The sequence below is a fragment of the Miniopterus natalensis genome, chromosome 3 (assembly GCF_054644295.1).
Source record: "Miniopterus natalensis isolate mMinNat1 chromosome 3, mMinNat1.hap1, whole genome shotgun sequence".
Classification (NCBI taxonomy): Eukaryota; Metazoa; Chordata; class Mammalia; order Chiroptera; family Miniopteridae; genus Miniopterus; species Miniopterus natalensis.
Window position 1 is genome coordinate 84,310,938 of NC_142083.1, and position 19,143 is coordinate 84,330,080.

At 42.7% G+C, this 19,143-nt stretch overlaps 1 protein-coding gene across 1 annotated transcript in view; it reads right to left on the reverse strand.

Annotated features, from left to right (window-relative positions):
• The window catches only part of MRTFB (myocardin related transcription factor B), a 262,401-nt gene that overhangs the window by 241,727 nt on the left and 1,531 nt on the right, over positions 1-19,143 (reverse strand). The window lies entirely within an intron of this gene.

Below are 19,143 nucleotides of genomic sequence, written 5' to 3' on the forward strand. Positions count from 1 at the left end.
TGTCCCATCCTCAGCCAGGTGCCGGGGATCCAGAGCAAATCGTATCAGCATCTCTCTGAGGTCTCTGTAACTGTCTGCACCCTGCTTTCACCTCACATCCATCCATTACGTCATTGCATCTCCTAAAAACCCCACAAGGTAAGTGTGAGTGATATCTCCCCTTTACATGCAGCAGGTTGGCAAATTAGAAAGTGAAGGTGAGACACCAAGACCAAACAGATAGGAAATTGCAAAATGAGTAACCAGATGAAGATGGAGCTTTTCAAAGCAAATACTTTAGAACTAGTTTTGCAACTCTAATCCTTGCAGTTTCATAAATCCCCAGTCCACAGAGGATATAAATACTCAACAAGTATTAAGAGAGGGTTTTAGGGAGACTTTTTTTTTTGGCAAATCCCATGCTGTCATTCACCTTCCAACACACACACACACACACACACACACACACACACACACACACACACACACGGTGGAGATGTTTAACCTGTTCCTGCAGCTCATGTCTGATGAGAGCAGCTTCTTCGAGATCCTGTGGAGGTTGATGAGTGGCCCCTGTAGCTGGGGAGATGGAGGCACAGGGACTGTGCCTGACTCTCTCCCGAGCAGTCCAGAGGGTGAAAGACGTGGTTAGGAAGCTGACATCCGCTTGCACGCCCACAGCTCATCCCAGAGAAGAGCATGAGTGTCTCTTACAGATCATCCATGAGCCAAGCATGAGCAAGCCGGCCAGCGGGTCATACTGGATGGTGTCTCACAGGGCGGCCTAGAGGGGCAACGGGCTCTCATCAGACAGAGGCTGGAGGCGGATCACCAGGCTCACAGGAGCATGGAGGGGCTGGTGGTCTAAAGAGCGCTGCCCCAACCCTGGGGTCCTTCCAATCCCGGCCTGTTACCCCATGTGGTACATGAACATTCCCAGGGGGTGCAATGCCATCTTTAGACTCTCCCAGTCGAGCAAGTGCTTTCTCCCTCCCTCGCCCTATTTGTCTCACATTTTCTCTCTTCCAAGCCCTTGAACGGGTATGTGGGGAAGACGCCCCCCTTCCCCGAAGGCAAGCTCAGTGGGCACAGGTGGAGTAAGAGGAAAAGAGGCCTACCTTTAAATAAAGTCTAAGGTATCAATCTACCTATTGGATGGGGCTTTCTGATTTTAGAAACGAGACTAGTTTACGACTTAGAAATCATAGGACTTAAAAAAACACAAAAGGGAAGGTCCTGGTGCTTACCTGAAGTGTTCACCCAGAGCCAGGACAAAGACTTACCCACTGAAATGGCAAAGAGATAACAGAAGGTAAAACTAAAGTTGCCTGATGTCGCCCCATGAGTTCACCTAGACAGAGGGCCAGGCAGGTTGAGTGACCTCCTTAGAGTCCCAGAACTGTCAAGAGGCAGAACCGAGTCCTCAACTAGAGCGCTACGCTGTTTCCACCCCCAAGGAAACGACGGTCTCTCCTGTCCCTGACTGGCCTATTCTTACCCTAGTCTCTCACTCATCATCTTTCTGAATTCCCTTCCCTTTCCTCAACTAATTATAAATGGCCCTGAACCAGTGTTGACAGAAGTAGGGCATGTGAGAGGTGGGTAAGGTCATCCAAGGGTCATTTCAATCAAGCATATGACTCAAAGACCAGCAAGTCCCTGAGAACCAAATCTGGAGGACATCCCACTGCCTCCACCTAAAGGCTTGGCTGGTGTTGGTATTAACACAATCTCCGAGGCTCACCGAGTCCCCGGCACCATGCTGAGCGCTCTTCACACACTTTCTGATTAAATCCTGGCAACCCTGTGAAACGGATTTTTCATACAGGAGGGAACTGGGGCTTGGAGGAGCACCTTGCACAAGTTTTTGTAGCCTGTCCACGGAGCCAGGTCTTCAAACCAGGTCTGATCCCGGAGCCGGTGCTCCTGCCCACAAACTACACTGCACCCAGCACTCAGCTGTGGAGTAAACACCACAGTCACCCTCCGTTCATGGCATCAAGCCTGCCGAGGGTTTCCTACTGCAATGTCCTATTCACTAAAATGGAGCCTTCCCCAGTGTTTTTGCTGCTTTCTAATTAAGAAGTTTATTTTGTCAGATCCAATCACACAGGGCTCTTGGGTCTTGAGCTTTTTAGAGCAAAACCATTCTGCATACATGGTGGGTGGGCAGAGGGGTATGGTTCAGAAGGTGGTGACAGGACCAAGGGTCTTCTCTACCTTTTCGAAAATGATTGTGTAGACCCTAGTTTAAGGCAGGCACCAATATCCAATAGAACTTGGTGACTATAATGAGGATCTCTCTAGACCCGTGATCTATCCACTATGGGATCAAGCATAGCCTACTGTCCCAATGGTGATGTCTCAAAGATCCATCTATAATCAAGTGTCTCAATGAAAACTTTAATGGAATAGTTGAGAATACAAATTTGATTGCCTTGGTTCAATTTATTAATTATCTACCCTCCATCAAGGCACTTAGGCTCTGAGCTTTGGTTTCCTAGTCTGTAGAATAGTGATGATCGTATCTTCCTCTCAGTAGCTGTGAAAGGCATTAGTCTATTCACAACTATTTTAACTCCCCCTTCCCTCTAGGTCCATGATAAATTATTATTATACTTTTCATTCCCTTTGAAATTAACCATGACTGTATGACTTGCTGGCCAGCAAAATAAGAGGGAAAGTGGTTTCTTGCTCCAGGTAGAAACCTTCAGAGTTGGTGTGCAATTTGCCTTTCAATTCCAAGAGTTTCCAGCAAGCTGCATCCCTGAGTGTCTTTGATAGCCCCACCCCACCTCCCCAGTTCTAATCATTGCTGGACAGGTAGCATGAGTGAGATAGGAATCTTTTTTTGTTTTAAGCCAATATGGTTTAGGGGTTGTTCCTTACCACAGCATAACCTAGCCTATCCTGACTAATATAAGCACAAGATAAAACTAAGATATCGCTATATACTCACAAGAATGGCTATGATAAAAAACAAAGACAGACAATAGGAAGTGTTAGCAAAGATGTGGAGAAACTAGAACCCTCATAAATTGTTGGTGGAAATGAAAAATGGTGCCACTCTGGAAAACAGTTTGCCAGTTTCTTAAAAAGTTAAACATAAGCTTGTTATATTACTCGGAAATCCCATGCCTAGATTTCTATCCAAAAGAAATGAAAACATATGTCCACACAAAGACTAGTAAGTAAATTTCACAGCAGCATTATTCATGGTAGCTAACAAGGTGAAATGATGTAAACGTCCACGAACTGGCACATAGATACACAAAATGTATACATACATATAATGGAATACTATTTGGCAATAAAAAGGAACAAAATACTGATACATGCTACCACACAGACAAACCTCAAAAATGTTACACTAAGGCAAAGAAGCCAGATGCAAAAGACTTCGTAATGCATGATTCAATTTCCATGAAATGTGCGGAAAAGACAAACTCGTAGAGACAGAAAGCAGTTCATTGGTTGCCTGGAACTGAGAATGGGAATGCGGATTGATTGAAAACAGGTTTGAGGGAGTGTTGGGGGGTGATGGAATATTCTAAAACTGGATTATGATAATGGCTGCACTACTCTATAAATTTTCTGAAAAATCACTGAATTGTACATTCACAATATGTCAGTCCTTTGGCATGTAAATTCTATGCCTATAAGGTTGTTTTAAAAAACTAAGCACAATATCTGGCACACAAGAAAAGCTCAGCAAATGTTTATTATTTATCATTTTAGGAATGAAATGCTAGGCCTGAGATTCTGCAATGAATTGATCAGGACCGAAGATCTGCATTCCATGAAGAAGGGACGCCCATCCTTCCATCCCTAAATTTTGTTTTTCCTCTGTGCTGACCTCCACCTGCAAAAGACCAGTGGACATTTACGTTGTCCTGCACTAAGTTCCCCTTAGAGACCAGGGAGCAGGGTCAGGTATCCTGACCCCAGTCCACTGCTGTCCTCTGCTGAGGTTCCAGGGAGCCTTCTCAAGACCTCACTGCAGGCCGACTTAGCCCAGTCTGAAAAATGTGTTTCACTCCCCACCGTACACCTATCCTCAAACCTGTACTGACAACAATTCGAATTTTCAGTCAACAGTCGTCACAGGCTTCCTGTTGTCTTTATCTTAATGCTCCTTCATGAGTCCTTGCACAAGTTTCCCCAGAGCTAGAGAGATCATTAAGGAGGTGAAAGTTAGGGTGGGGGAAGGATCTTGTGCCAGGGCACAGGAAACACGCCCAGGTCATGCAGCCGTCTGTCCTGCAGCATAGCATTCTCAAGCTGGCTGATGCAACTCCAGACATCCAGCATGGAGCCCCACCCTCCCCTCCCCCAAATAAGACAAAAGTGCTTCAGACAGGCCTTGAATCCTACCGGATAAAGTCTGAAGGGTCGCAATTACAGTATTACTGCCAGAAAGACGGAGTCCAGCCCTTCATTAGTGTCTTAGTCCTTTCCAGCTGCTTTAAGAGAATATCATAGACTGATGGATAGTTTATAAAACAACAGAAGTGTATTGCTCACAGTTCTGGAGGCTGGAAAACCAAGATGAAGGGGGCAGGCAGATTGGGTATCTGGTGAGGACCCTGTCTCCTGGTTCATAGATACTCATCCTTTCACTGTTGTCACATAGCAGGAGGGGTGAGAGCTCTCTGGGGTCTTTTTATAAGGGCACTGATCGCATTCGTGAAGGCTCTATCCTCATGACCTCATCACCCCCAAAGGCCCCACTATCACACTGGGGGTTAGGTTTCAACATATGAATTTTTTGGTGTGTGTGGGGGTCACACACATTTAGTTTCTAGCAACTAGAAGCCACCTTGGCTCCCTAGTTAGTATCCAGCAGGAAGCAACAATAGAAGAGAGGTAATGCATAAAGTAGCATTCTCTGAACAACTGGTGTTTAGGTTGCACAGCCAAGTCCCAGTAGAGATGTGTGTTTTTGATCTTTTCTAATTCTGGCCCTCTCTTCTAGCTATGACATTCTCACAGTGCATCCATCTCTCTGGCTACTCACTGGAGAAAAGATATAGCTTAAATGGTTTTGCGAGTAAGTAAAAATGAAGGGGGAAAAAAAGAGCAATTAACTTAAAAAGCTGAGGTTAAAACTAATAAATCTAAGGACAGCAGAAGGAATGAATGAAAGATAAAAGCAGACATAAGCAAATTAGAAAACAGAAAAAAAAAATAGAATTCATGATAAATCAAAGAGCTAGCCCTTTTAAAAGACCCATAAAAGAGACAAACCTCTGGCAAGGTTACGCTAGAAAACACACACCAAATAAACAGCACTAGAATATAAAAGGGACTAGAAACAAAAACATGGACGAAGATTAAAGTTAAGAGCATACTATGTTTAAATTTATGCTAATAAAATATTAACCAAAATAAGGCAATATAATTCACTTGAGAAGACGTAGAAAAATCCAACTGGAGGGGAGATCCAAGACGGTGGTAGACAAGTGGAAGCTACCCTCACCACCTCCCAGGGCCAAACTGGAATTCCAGCTAAAATATAGAAAAATCAACCTGAATAACCAACTGAAGACTAACTGAATAGAAGTCTTATAACCAAGGATTTATAGAAGAAGCCACATTGAGACTGGTAGGAAGGGCGGAGAATTGAAAAGGGCTGGTCCTGCTCCCACAGTCGGTAGCTGAGATCCAGAGGGATATCTCAGCTGCAAAGGTTCCCCCTGAGGAGCACGGGGTTCCAACTCCGCACCGGGCTCCCCAGCCCAGAGCACCAGAGCTGGGAAGAGGTGCCCACAAAACATCTGCCTGTGAAAACCAGTGGTGATTCTGTCTGCCAGGGAGAGACAAGAGTCTGCTAGAGACACAAGCACCCTCCTAAAGGGCCAGCATGCAAAATCTCACCTGTAGCCACTCACCCTGGGCTCTGGGGGAGGGAAGGTAGAGTGAACTGGAGTTGTGAAGAGACAGGGGTTTGTAGCTCTGGGGAGAGAGCTGAGGGCACAGCTGCAGAGACCCCTGAGCTAGGTCACTCTCCCACACTGCAGACACTATCTTTTTGGGTGGAGCACTCTCCTCCACACAGCATCAGCCTGGGGGAATGCAATAGCCCCACCCTCTGGACTCCCTATCACCCCACCTTGTGTTGCTCATGCCCTGCTGAGAAGTTAGCTGCCTGGGCCAGGGTGTAGAGGTCTGGGAAGACTCAGGAGGTGTCAGTGACTGGGTGATGTGTCTTTGGGGGAGGGGCCATTTCCCCCACTTTCCTGTGAACCTGACTGGCACCTCCCCCTCAGGGGAGATCTTCTAGCCCCACCCTCTGGGATCCAGGTGGCCCCACCCTGCCAAGGTCTGGACAGAATCTGGGACAGACTGATTTGTGTGGCACTGGGCCAGGGACCACTCCTCTCACCTGCCCCCAAGCCTGACCAGCACTTCCCTCTAACAGGAGATCCACTAGCCCCACCCTACTGACTCCCAGCGGCCCTGTCCTGTTGAACCTGGGCTCCTGGCAGAATCTTGGACAGACTGAGTTCTGTGATTCTAGGACAAAGGCCATTTTTCCCTCACATGCCCAACCCGTCCAGAGCTTTGTCTTCACATGACCAATTCTTAGTCTTTTTGGGCCTGATAAACTCTGCTGACCTCACCCTGATGACTCCGAGACCCCACCCCACCACACAGGTGTGCAAGTACCCAGCAGGAGGCAACCAAACTTGGTATACCGTGGGACATTTGCTGAGTGGCCTCAGATCCAGCACTGGCACTGAGTTTGAACCTGTATCAATCTGGTGAACACCACTCATCCCTACCTGGTGATTCACTGAGAACCCACCTCACACAACTCAAGTACAGGCTCTTTTAGTGACTGAGTCTCTCAGGCAGCTGGCAGGTGAAGGCAAGGGAGGATCTTAGGGTGTCTTGGGACTTTTGCTGACCTGCCCCTGGGCCTGGTGCTGGTAAGGTCTGGCCTTGGTGAGCATCTTGGTCCTTCTTGAGTATACCCAGGACCAACAGAGGCAGCCACAAACTGTGGATTGCCTTGTAACTCCAAACAGGTTGCCCAGGGCCAGTCACAGGGAGTGTATGACACTGGCCTACACCAGAGTCCCTCCCAAGAGGTACTAGAACCAATACACCCAGCAGCCAGCTTCAGGCAACATCAGAACAGAATCCAATTAGCATCACAAGTGGCATATCAAAAAGGAGATCTTGGCAGGCACCATACCGTGCTGAGGTGAATTCTGCTTTGTGTGGTCAACATCTACACAGCAGCTCATACACTGTGGTCAGGTTCAATCCTCACAGTCAGCCAGCCTGAGGGTTGACCCCACACATGAATGGGCCAATAGCAATCAAGACCCAATTACAACAGGAGGGCCCATATAACTGACACAAGGGACATTCCCGGAGCACCCAGATGACATGACCAAGGAGGCGGCACCACTGGGTCCCACAGGACACCTACTACATATGGCCACTATTCCAATACAAGAGGTCCTAGCAACTCTACCTAATACATAGAAACAAACAAAAAGGCAGCCAAATGGGGAGACAAAGAACTATGCCCCAAATGAAAGAGCAGGAGAAATCTCCAGAACAAGAGCTTAAATGAAATAGAGGCAGGCAATTCACCAAATATAGAGTTAAAAAAGTAGTTATAAGGATGCTCAAGAAACTTAGTGAGAACTTCAACAGTATGAAAAAGGGCATAGTAACCATAAAAAACAACCAATCAGAAATGAAGAATACAATATCTGAAACAAAGAATACACTAGAAAAAAAAAGATGCTTAATGCAAATTTTTAAAAAGCTGGTGTATCAACACTTTATCTGATAGTTTAGACATTAAAACAAAGGCTATAGTAAGAGACAAAGAAGGACAACACATAATGATAAAGGGAGCAATTCAACAAGAGGATATAACCCTTGTAGACATTTATTCACCTAACATAGAAATACCTAAATATGTAAAGCACTTTTTAAAAAAAATTCCTCACCGAGGATATGTTTTTACTGATTTTAGAGAGAAAGGGAGGGGGAGAGAGAAAGGGGAAGAGAGAGAGAGAGAAACATTGATTGGTTGCCTCCCATAAATGCCCTGACCAGGAACTGAACCCTCAACCTTTTGGTGTATGGAATGATGCTCCAACCAACTGAGCCACCCAGCCAGGGCAAGCAAATCTTGATGGACATAAGGGGAGAGATTGACAGTAATACAATCATAGTGGGGGATTTTAACAGCCATTTGACCCAGTGATCCCACTTTGAGGTATATCCTAAGGAACCTAAAACACCAATCAGAAAGAACATATGCACCCCTATGTTCATAGTAGCACAATTTATAATAGCTAAGATCTGGAAACAGCCAAGTGCCCATCAGTAGATGAGTGGATAAAAAAGTTGTGGGACATTTACACCATGGAATACTATGCAGCTGTGGAAAAGAAGGATCTCTTACCCTTTGGGACAGCATGGATGGAACTGGAGAGTATTATGCTAAGTGTAATAAACCAATCAGAGAAAAACAAGAACCACATGATTCCACTCATATGTGGAATATAATAAACAAAATAAACTGATGAACAAAACAGATCCAGAGACATAGAAGCATGAAACATACTGAGGGATCTCAAAGGGAAGGTGGGGGTGGGGGAGTGTGTGGGGAGAGATTAATCAAAGAACTTATATGCTTATATGCATAACCTATGGACACAGACATTTGCATGGGGAAGGCCTGGGAGTGGTGTGGATGTGGGGTGGTGGGGATCAATGGGGGAAAAAAGGGACATCTATAATACTTTCAACAATAAAGATACAAAAAAAGAAAAAAATAGAGAAGACCCAAATAAATAAAATCAGAAATGAAAGAGGAGAAGCAGCTGACCCCACAGAAATACAAGGGATTATAAGAAAATATTACGAACAACTATACGCCATCAAACTGGACAATCTGGATGAAATGGATAAATTCCTAGAAATATATAATCTTCCAAAACTGAATCAGAAAGAATCAGGAAATCTGAATAGATGAATTACAACTAATGAAATTGAAGCAGTAATTTTAAAAACTCCCAACAAAGGTCCTGGACCAGATGACTTTACAGGTGAATTTTACCAAACATTCAAAGAATTAACACCTATCCTTCACAAACTATTCTAAAAAATTCAAGACTCCCAAACTCATTTTACAAGGCCAGCATTATTCTAATTCCAAAACCAGATAAGGACACTACAAAAAAAAAAAAATTATAAGCCAATATCCCTGATGAACATAGATGTCAAAATCCTCAACAAAATATTAGCAAACTGGATCCAGCAATACATTAAAAAGATTATACACCATATCAAGTGGGATTTATTCCAGGCATGTATGATTGGTACAATGGCCGCAAATCAATAAACATGATACAACACGTAAACAAAATGAAGGATCATATCAATAGATGCAGGAAAAGCATTTGATAAAATCTAGCAACCATTTATGATTAAAATCTTAGCAAAGTGGGAACAGAAGGAACACACCTCAACGTAACAAAGGCCATATATGATAAACCCACAGCCAACATCATACTCAATGGGCAAAAACTAAAAGCATTTCCCTTAAGAACAGGAACAAGACAGGGATGTCAGCTTTCACATGAGTGAAACACAGTACTGCAAGTCCTAACCACAGAAATCAGACAAGAAGAAAAAATAAAATGCATCCAAATTGGAAAGGAGGAAGTAAAACTGTCATTATTTGCAGATGATATGATACTGTATATAGAGAACTCTAAAGATTCCATCAAAAAACTACTAGACTGATAAATGAGTTCAGTAAAGTAACTGAATCAATAAACATGATACAACACGTATTAGTTGCATTTTTATACACCAATAATGAACTATCAGAAAGGGAAACTAAGAAAACAATCTCATTTACAATTGCTTCAAAAAGAATAAAATACCTAGGAATAAATTTAACCAAAGATGTAAAAGACCTGCACTCAATAAATAATAAGATGCTGAAGAAGGAGGCTGAAGAAGATACAAATAAGTGGAAGCATATACCATGTTCACAGACAGGAAGAATTAACATCATTAAATTATCCGTACTACTAAAAGCAACCTAGATTCAATGCCATCCCTATCAAGATACCAATGACGTATTCCACAGAACTAGTACAAGTACTCCAAAAATTTATATGGAACCACTAAAGACCCTGAATTGCTACAGCAATCTTGAGAAAGAAGAAAAGTTGGAGGAATCATGCTACCTGATATCAAACTATCTTACAAGGCCATAGTCATCAAATGCATGGTACTGGCATAAAAACAGACATACAGATCAATGGAACAGAGTAGAGAGCCCAAAAATAATCCCATGCTTTTATGGTTGCTTAATATTCGAGAAAGGAGGTAAGAACGTACTATGGGATAAAGAAAGTCTATTCGGTAAATGGTGTTGGGAACATTGGACAGATATGTGGGAAAGAAAAAGGGAAGGGAAGGAAAGGGAAGGGAAGAGAAGGGAAGGGAAGGAATGGAATTAGACCGCCTTCTTTATTTTGTTTGTTTTTTTTTAAATATATCTTTATTGATTTCAGAGAGAGGAAAGAAGAGGGAGAGAGATAGAAACATCAATGATGAGAGAGTCATTGATTGAACCCACAACCCGGGCATGTGCACTAACCAGGAATTGAACCCCGATTGCCTGGATCCTAGGTTGATGCTCAACCGCTGAGCCACGCCTGGCCGGGCTAGACCACCTTCTTACACCATACGTAATAATAAACTCAAAATGGATTAAAGACTTAAATGTAAGACTTGAAGCCATAAAAATCCTAGAAGAAAGCATAAGAAGTAAAATCTCTGACATTTCTCGTAGCAATATTTTTTCTGCTATATCTCCTGGGGCAAGGGAAACAAAAGAAAAAATAAACAAATGGGACTGCATCAAACTAAAAAGTTTTTGCACAGTTAAGGAAACCATCAACAAAATGAATAGATAACTCACTGAATGGGAGAACATATTCACCAATGATATATCTGATAAGGGGTTAATATCCAAAATTTATAAAGAACTTACAAACCTCAAACCCAAAAAATCCAAACAATCCAATTAAAAAATGGACAAAGGACCTGAATAGACAATTCTCCAAAGAGGACATACAGATGGCCAAGAGACATATGAAAAGATGCTGAACGTTACTAATCATTAGAGAGATGCAAATTAAAACCACAATGAGATATCACCTCACACCTGTCAGAATGGCTTTCATCAATAAATCAACAAAGAACAAGTGTTGCCAGGATGTGAAGAAAAGGGGATCCTCGTGCACGGTTGTGAATGCAGACTGGTACAGCCACTGTGGAAAACAGTAAGGAGTTTCCTCAAAAAGTTAACAATAGAACTGCCATTTGACCCAGTGATCTCACCTCTGGGAAAATATCTGAAGAAACCAGAAACACTGATTCAAAAGAATATATGCAGCCCTAAGTTCATGGAGCGTTATTCACAATAGTCAATTGGAAGCAGCCCAAGGGCCCATCATGGATGAGTGGATAAAAAAGCAGTGGTACATTTACAAGTGGAATACTATACTACTTGGCCATAAAAAAGGAAATCTTACCCTTTGTGGCAGCATGGATGGACCTGGAGAGTATTATGCTAAGTGAAATAAGCCAGTCCGGGAAAGACAAATATCCTACAATTTTACTTATATGTGGAATCTAATCAACAATATAAACAAATAAACAAAACAGAAACAGGCTGGTACAGAAAACAGACTGGCAGCTGTTAGAGGGGAGGGAGCTTTGGGGGGCTGGGTGAAAAAGGTGAAGGGATTAAGCAAAAAAACCCCCAAATCCCATAGACACCGACAACATTATGGTGATTACCAGAGGGAAAGGGGGGTGAGGAGAGATAAAGAAGGTAAAAGGGGGATAAATGGTGATGGAAGGACACTTGACTTTGGGTGGTGAACACACAATACAATATACAGATGATGTATTATGGAATTGTTTACCTGAAACCTATATAATTTTATTAACCAATGCCATCCCAATATATTCAATAATCTTTTTTTTTAAATGAAAAATCCATCTCGACCAAATGTCAGTGGATAAACTGATCAAGAACTCTCTGCTACTTTGGTGAAACATAAGGGCTCAGATGACTGGGGGCAGGTGGAGGTGGGTGGGTAAATTCTGTCAAACCTTATGAGCAAAAATAATATCTATATGGTTTAGTTGCTTCCAGAGAATAAAAGCAGTTTCAAAGTATCGCAAGTAATTTTACAAAGGTAGCTCAACCCTGGTAAACAAATACTGAGAAGACAGACAGAGGCAGAAACACCAAGGGAGAAAACAAGAGCAACATAGACCAAACTTATTTACGGAGAGTGTGCTGGGTTGAGGTGTCCCCGCCAAATCCACATCCACCTGGAACCTCAGAATGCGACCTTATTTGGAAACAGGGCCTTCGCAGATGTAATTATTAAGATGAGATCATACTGGACCCTAAATCCAATGACTAGTGTCCTTCGAGGAGTAGAGGACACACAGAGATACACTCAGAAGGAAGAAATCCATGTGATGATGACAGCGAGACTGGGGCGATGAAGCTGCAAGCCAAGGAATGCCAAGGATTTCTGAGAGCCACCAGAAGCTGGGACACAAGGAAGGATTCTTCCCTAGGGCTTCTTGAGGGAACACAGCCTTGATTTTGGGCTTTTGGCCTCCAAACTGTGGAGAACTATGAGAGAATACATTTCTACTGTTTTAAGCTACCCAAGTCGTGGTACTTTGTTATGGCAGCCCTGGGGGACTTGACGATAGACTTTAGCTGTAGGTGACGCCAACTGGGTTTAAAATTTGTTTTAATTCTACCTTGATGAATATACCTTCATAACCACTTGAGGAGCCAAGTTTGAGCTGAGAATTCTCCCAAGCTCCTTGGCATTCTAAGATATTACCAGATGGCATAGGACAGTTGAACACCCTTTCCTTATAGACCCCAGCTGAGCCCTATATCATAAAGGACTTTGTGGAAATAGCGTGGACACTCTGGCGCACGTTCCAGGCTTTGTCCACCCTCCGCACAATCAGACCTCTTTGCTGACTCCTCAGGCCTAGAAGTGCGAACGCCTGTGGTGCGGTCCTCTCTTGGGAGAATGGACCCAGGGGAAAAGCCTGCACAGGCCCTGGGTCCAGGCTTGCTAAAAAATTCTGGGGTCCTGGGTGTTCAGAACATGGTCTAGAAGGCAGGGGGCACTGGACCCAGGCACCCAGGGACCACAGAGTCCTCAACCTAAACAGCCTGCACCCACTTCCAGGACTGTCTCCTTGGCCCTGTGGTCTCCGCACCTACTGGGGGAGAGGGTGGCTACAGGAGGGCCCTCTAATGCAAGGGCAGGAGCCGTCCTCTTCTGCATCTAGGGTGATGCTGTTTAGCAGTTTGTCACATTGCAAAGAAAGAACCAACTCTACAGCACACTGAAGACAAATGGAAACTAACTTTGTTAATAGCTTTGTGGGACATCAGAGAAGGAACCACATGCAAACCACAGCAGACATTATTAGACATCCTGGTCCCCTCCCCTGAGTTATTTTCCCCAATTCCCTCAAAGAGCCCCTGAAAAACCCCCAAAACAAAGCATTTCTTTACTGTGAACAATCTAGCTTTAACCTTTCTCTCCCAGCAAAACAAAAGCCATGTCTGGGTGGATGCGATGAAGTCTTATTACCTCTTCCTTTCCTCTAAGAGACTGTCACACTATTTACCCAAGAAAATGAGTAGGCGATAGCGGTGGCAATGGAATAGAGAGGAAGTGGGTGGGTTGTGCTGCTAAAAATGAAACAGAAAACCCCCAAACTTTCTTATTCCTATTTTGTAATCATTAAATAAAACACAATATAGAATACCGCAGTATATTTAAAAGAATGATGTAACATGACTAAGTATAGCTCGCAAATCACATGTGCAAGGATGGTTTGATATTAGAAAATTTATGGATTCATAACATTAATAGGTCAAAGAAGAAAACCATACCAGCTGATAGAATTCAAATTCCTCTCTTTCTACAGCAATCCTGTTAAACTGGAGACAGAGGCTCAACATGAAACATAACAAACCAAGAGTCTACAAAACAGCTAATTGGTCAAATAATAAAAGCATTTTTTACTTAAACCAGGATAAGGCTAGAACGCCTGGTATTCCAACACAGTGCGTGCTTAAATTCTGTAAGTTCTAGCCAAAGTAGGGCACACTGTGAGGCTGAGTTGAACCTGACCATCAGATAGTCTATATTTGACTTGCCTGATGTTTTAAAATTTTGAATTCATTTACAACATTGAAAAGGCTTATATATTTCACATTTAAAAACAGATCTTCTTTTATATCTCTTTTAAAAAAAATCTGACCATCTGTCAACACCAGGCCTATTTCCCGAATGGCAGAAATTGGCTGGAGCTGAGTAAGAACTTCCCTGTTTAGACAAGACCTGTGCTCTCCCATTTGCAGAAGACCTCCCCTGGCCCAGTTCACTCAGTTATGTTATTGCCTGGGCCCCATGGGCATATGAATTCACAAACCTGTGCTGTAAGGCAAAAGACAGAAAAACCTGTGCTGTAAGATACAACGATCACTATTAGTTTTGAATAAAGTGATGCCTGACCTGCAACAGCCAAAAGAATCAACTGAAGTAACATTGAAGCCAAAAAGAGTTCCCTAAGATGCTCAGTTATAAAATCCATAAAATATAGCAGAATGACGAGGGGCTGGGGAGGAAAGAGAGTTTAGTCACAATTTGCAATAACAACAAATAACTGACCCGAACTGGCAAGAAATGCGCAACATTTATGACTCAAACTACAAAATGCTATTGGACAGTGGCTTCAACACAAACTAAAACACACCATTTTCTTAATATTTGTAAGGATATCCATTATTACCAGTGTAATGTAATGCAATTCCAATAAAAGTCTAAACATGACCTTTTGGGGGGAAATTTGACCGAAAGAGTCTTAACTGTTCATCTGGAAGACTACTTTAGGGTAGCAAGCCAAAAGGGTAAATGACCCCAATATGCAAGTCACAGGAGAGAGAGAGAGACATATATTCAAAAACAGTCAAAAACATGAAAAAATTTAACCTCAATAGTAATTGATGAAATACAAATTAAAATAGTGAAATGGCATTTGAACTTGGCATACTGATGATAAAAGGCAAAATGATATTATTCTTAGTGAGGGTATAGAAAAAATAGGCTCTATTACACCCTGCTAATGTGAATATCAATTGGTAAAAGCTCTTTGGAGAGCAATACAGCCGTATATGTAACAAAAAGTTAAAACATGTTTTGACCCTATGGTTAGGGATTCCCACTTCTCAGAATTTATCCTGAAACATTACCATGGATGTGCACAGAGGTTTAGTATAAAAGCTTCTCATATAATCATTGTTTCTAATAGGAAACAATTGGAAACCAAAGGGTCCACAGCAGAGAAATGGTTTAGTAGTGCCCAGGGCTAATATGGGTGTGTTTGATCAATAACCAGAAACCATTTTGATTACGGCTGGGATGCACATTTTATAGATATTTTAGATTTCACCCACACAAGGAAATACTCTATCACCCAAATCATGATGTGGAAGAACATTTATCACACTGAAAAACCATACAATGTTTGGTAAAAACTTACAAAATAGCATATATAGAAAGGTTCCATTTTAAATTATGTAAATTATATACGTAAGTAAAGCCAGAAAGCCAGAAATATATCTCTGGCTAGTAAAATTAGATACGGTTTTTTTGGCCTGCCCTGATTTTCTAACAATCACAGAAGATTTTAAGTGTAACTTCTTTAACAGACGTTCACTGCTTTTTTAAGGTAACGGTCAACACTGGTAGAGGCTACTCCTAGGTCAAGGAGGCGATGCCTAGAAAGTGTCCGTGGCCAGGGTCAGGGTCCTGGTGACCAGGTAAAGGGTGAGAGGCTTTCAAGAGAATAAAATATGTGTGTATCAGGAGACTTGCATATGAATAAGTATGGAAAAAAACCCGAGTGATGGGATTATGGTTTTTTTAATCTTTTCTACACTTTTCCACAGTCCAAATATGATGACATTATGTTTTCTATTTTATGGCCAAGGGAAAAAATACAGTTGACCCTTGAACAACACAGGTTTGAACTGTGCAGGTCCACTTATACACAGGTTCCTTTCAATAAATACTATAAATATATTTTATCTTCTTTATGATTTTCTTAATGACATTTTCTTTTCTCTAGCTTCCTTTCTTGTAAGAATACAGCATATAATACATATAACACAGAAAATATGCTTTCGTCGACTCTTTATGTTACCGGTAAGGCTTCTGGTCAACAGCAGGCTACTAGTAGTTTAGTTTTGGGGGGGGGTCAGAATTATAAGGTAGATTTCTGACTGTAGGGGGGAGGGTCAGCCCTCCTAATCCCCGCATTGTTCAAGGGTCAACTGTACACAACTTATTAGTATTGCAAAAGCCTTCCATTAGTATTGCAAAAGGTCTCCAACATGCAAACCAGGGCCATAAGGAGGCACTAGCTTCTGCACAGCTGATGAACAAAAATGAGAAAGTGTGACATTAGCAAGTGTTGGAGACAGCGTGGCTCCGTCCGCTCTCATGCTCGTGGCCGACGGGGGGCAGGTTGGTGCAGCCGCTTCAGAAAACAGCTGGGCAGGGGCCCCAAAGCTGAACATGCACACATGCTACCTAACTGAACAAGTTCACCTGCAGGTCTGTACCTAAGAGCAATGTTTGCACATGTATAAGATTAGGTACAGGATGCTCATAAAAGTGCTGTGTACATCACGTGAGGAAGCTGGTCATCTTTCCCCCGTCCCCAGAGACACCGCTGACCTTTCTTGCTCCATGTAAATCACTCTTGTGATCTGAGGCTGTGGGACCAGCAGTCACCCAGACAGAAGCACAGTGGAGAAACTGTGCCCCTGCCCAGGTGACGCAAGAAGAGTTTTTTCTACCATATGACCCGGCAATTCCTCTGCCGGGTATACGCCCAAAGGAAACGAAATCAGCACCTCATCTGTGTTCTTCACAGTAGCCAAGATGAGGAAACATCCTGAGCGCCCGTCCAGGGATGAATGCATAAAGAAATCCTGGTGTGCATACACAATGGAATATTATTCGGCCTTGGAAAAGAAACGTGGATGGACCTGGAGGCTATTATGCTGGGCGAAATGAGCCAGGCACAGAAAGAAAAGAGCCACATGGCCTCATTTGTTTGTGGAATATAAAAAAAGTTGAAGCCATGGAAGCAGAGAGTAAAAACGAATTGAGGTGGGGAGGCGGGTGACATGGGGAGATGCCGGTCTAAGGGCACAAAGGGGCAGTTATGTCTGAGGAATAAATCTCGAGATATCAGGTAAAGCACAAAAAAATGCAGTATTGTTTACATTATCAAGAAGCCATGAACAACCCAAATGATCGGTAACGAGAGGGTTGCTGAGTAAACTGTGGTATGTTCGTAGAATAAGACATTACAAAGGAGCCAAGACAAATGACAGCAACCTGCGACAATACGATTATTGACATTATTAGTCCTGCAAATAAACATTCATGACATCTTTGCTATAAAGTTAAGAACAAGATACATACACATACACACTTTTTGGAAAACATATAATACATATAAAAAACAAAGAGACTAGACAAAAAAGAAAGCAAGAAGATACTGAACACCATCCAGGAGGGTTGGGAGAAGCAGGGAAATGGGGGGGGGGGAATCTCTAAGGTTATATGTAAGTTATATTCTTATCGGTAAGGTTCTAGTTTTTTGGGGGGCGGTAGCTTCATGAGTTCTTTCTGGATTTTAAATATAACAAGCTAAAGAAATAAAAACAGGATCAACTGTGAGCATGTTTCATGAACCAAGAGTTATGGTGGCTCTAACTCTGTGCGCCAGTGGTCCCATAAAAAACAACTCCTGTTAAACGAAAGTTAGACTAGGACACAGGAAACGAGACTGTAGATTAGAGGGAGCTTGGGAAGCCTGAATCTGGGTGACAGACTGAAGCTTCAGTCTGAAGGGACAGATCCAAGGTTTGGAGCACCAACTAAAAGCCACATACAAAGGTATCTCCTAAACTGCTCGAAGGAAGAAGTTAAACAGACCTACCTGGAGAATGTCTTTCCTTTTACAAACATTTTCTTCCATTTCAAAAGTACCCTCTAGCACCACTCAGCGAAACCAGGGAGGAGCCCAAAGATCTTCAACAACTGAGGACAGGGGTCCTGCGGCTTTTCAAGATAACTAAGCTCTCTCGTCTGCTCCAGAGACTCGTCTCACACTATCTTATTCCTACAAGGCATTAAATGTGAAATAAGGCCTTGCTTGGCGGTTTGCCATGAAGGATACTTTTACAACTTCTGTAACCTATGCTCATAGCACCCAGAACACTGTAATGCATATTACAGTGCTTTGAGGCTTTGGCCATTTCCAGGCAATGAGTGTGCTTTTTAAAATATAAGTAATCTTTATTTATATTATCATACAAACACAAAAGCTGGGTCTGCTTTTCAGACTCTGTAGGATCTAGAAGAAACAATGGCCTGTATCTCCACCTTCTGGGCTGTGTTCTACTGTTCTGGCACACAGTAGGCACTTCATGAATGTCTGTCGAGTAAACGCATTGTTTTCCAAATAATTTTGAAGACCCTGGACTCCGGGAGAAAACACTTGTCGAGTGAAACATTCTTTCTATATATCACATTTTATACCGCAAAAAGTGACCTAAAAAATGTCTTTATGGGGCTCTGTCAAAAGAATAGTTGAAATTTGGGACCGTCTCAGGAAATTAAGGACACAGCCACTATATGTGAGATCAGCCGCAGGCGCTGTGGCAAGGATATGCCTTCCAATATATACAGAATCCAGGGAGTCACAAAATAACATCTCCTCTCCTCCCGATTTAGCAACAGTGACCAAGTGATGACAAGGTTAAGACAAAACCCTCCTACATCTGGCCCTGGCCGGGTAGCTCAGTTGGTTAGAGCGTCGCCCCTCTATGCCAAGGCTTCGGGTTTGATGCCCAGTCGGGACACATACAAGAAGCAACCACCGAATGCATAAATAAGTGGAGCAACAAATCCATGTTTCTCTCTATCTCTCTCAAATCAATAAATAAAAATTTAAAAAGCCCTCCTC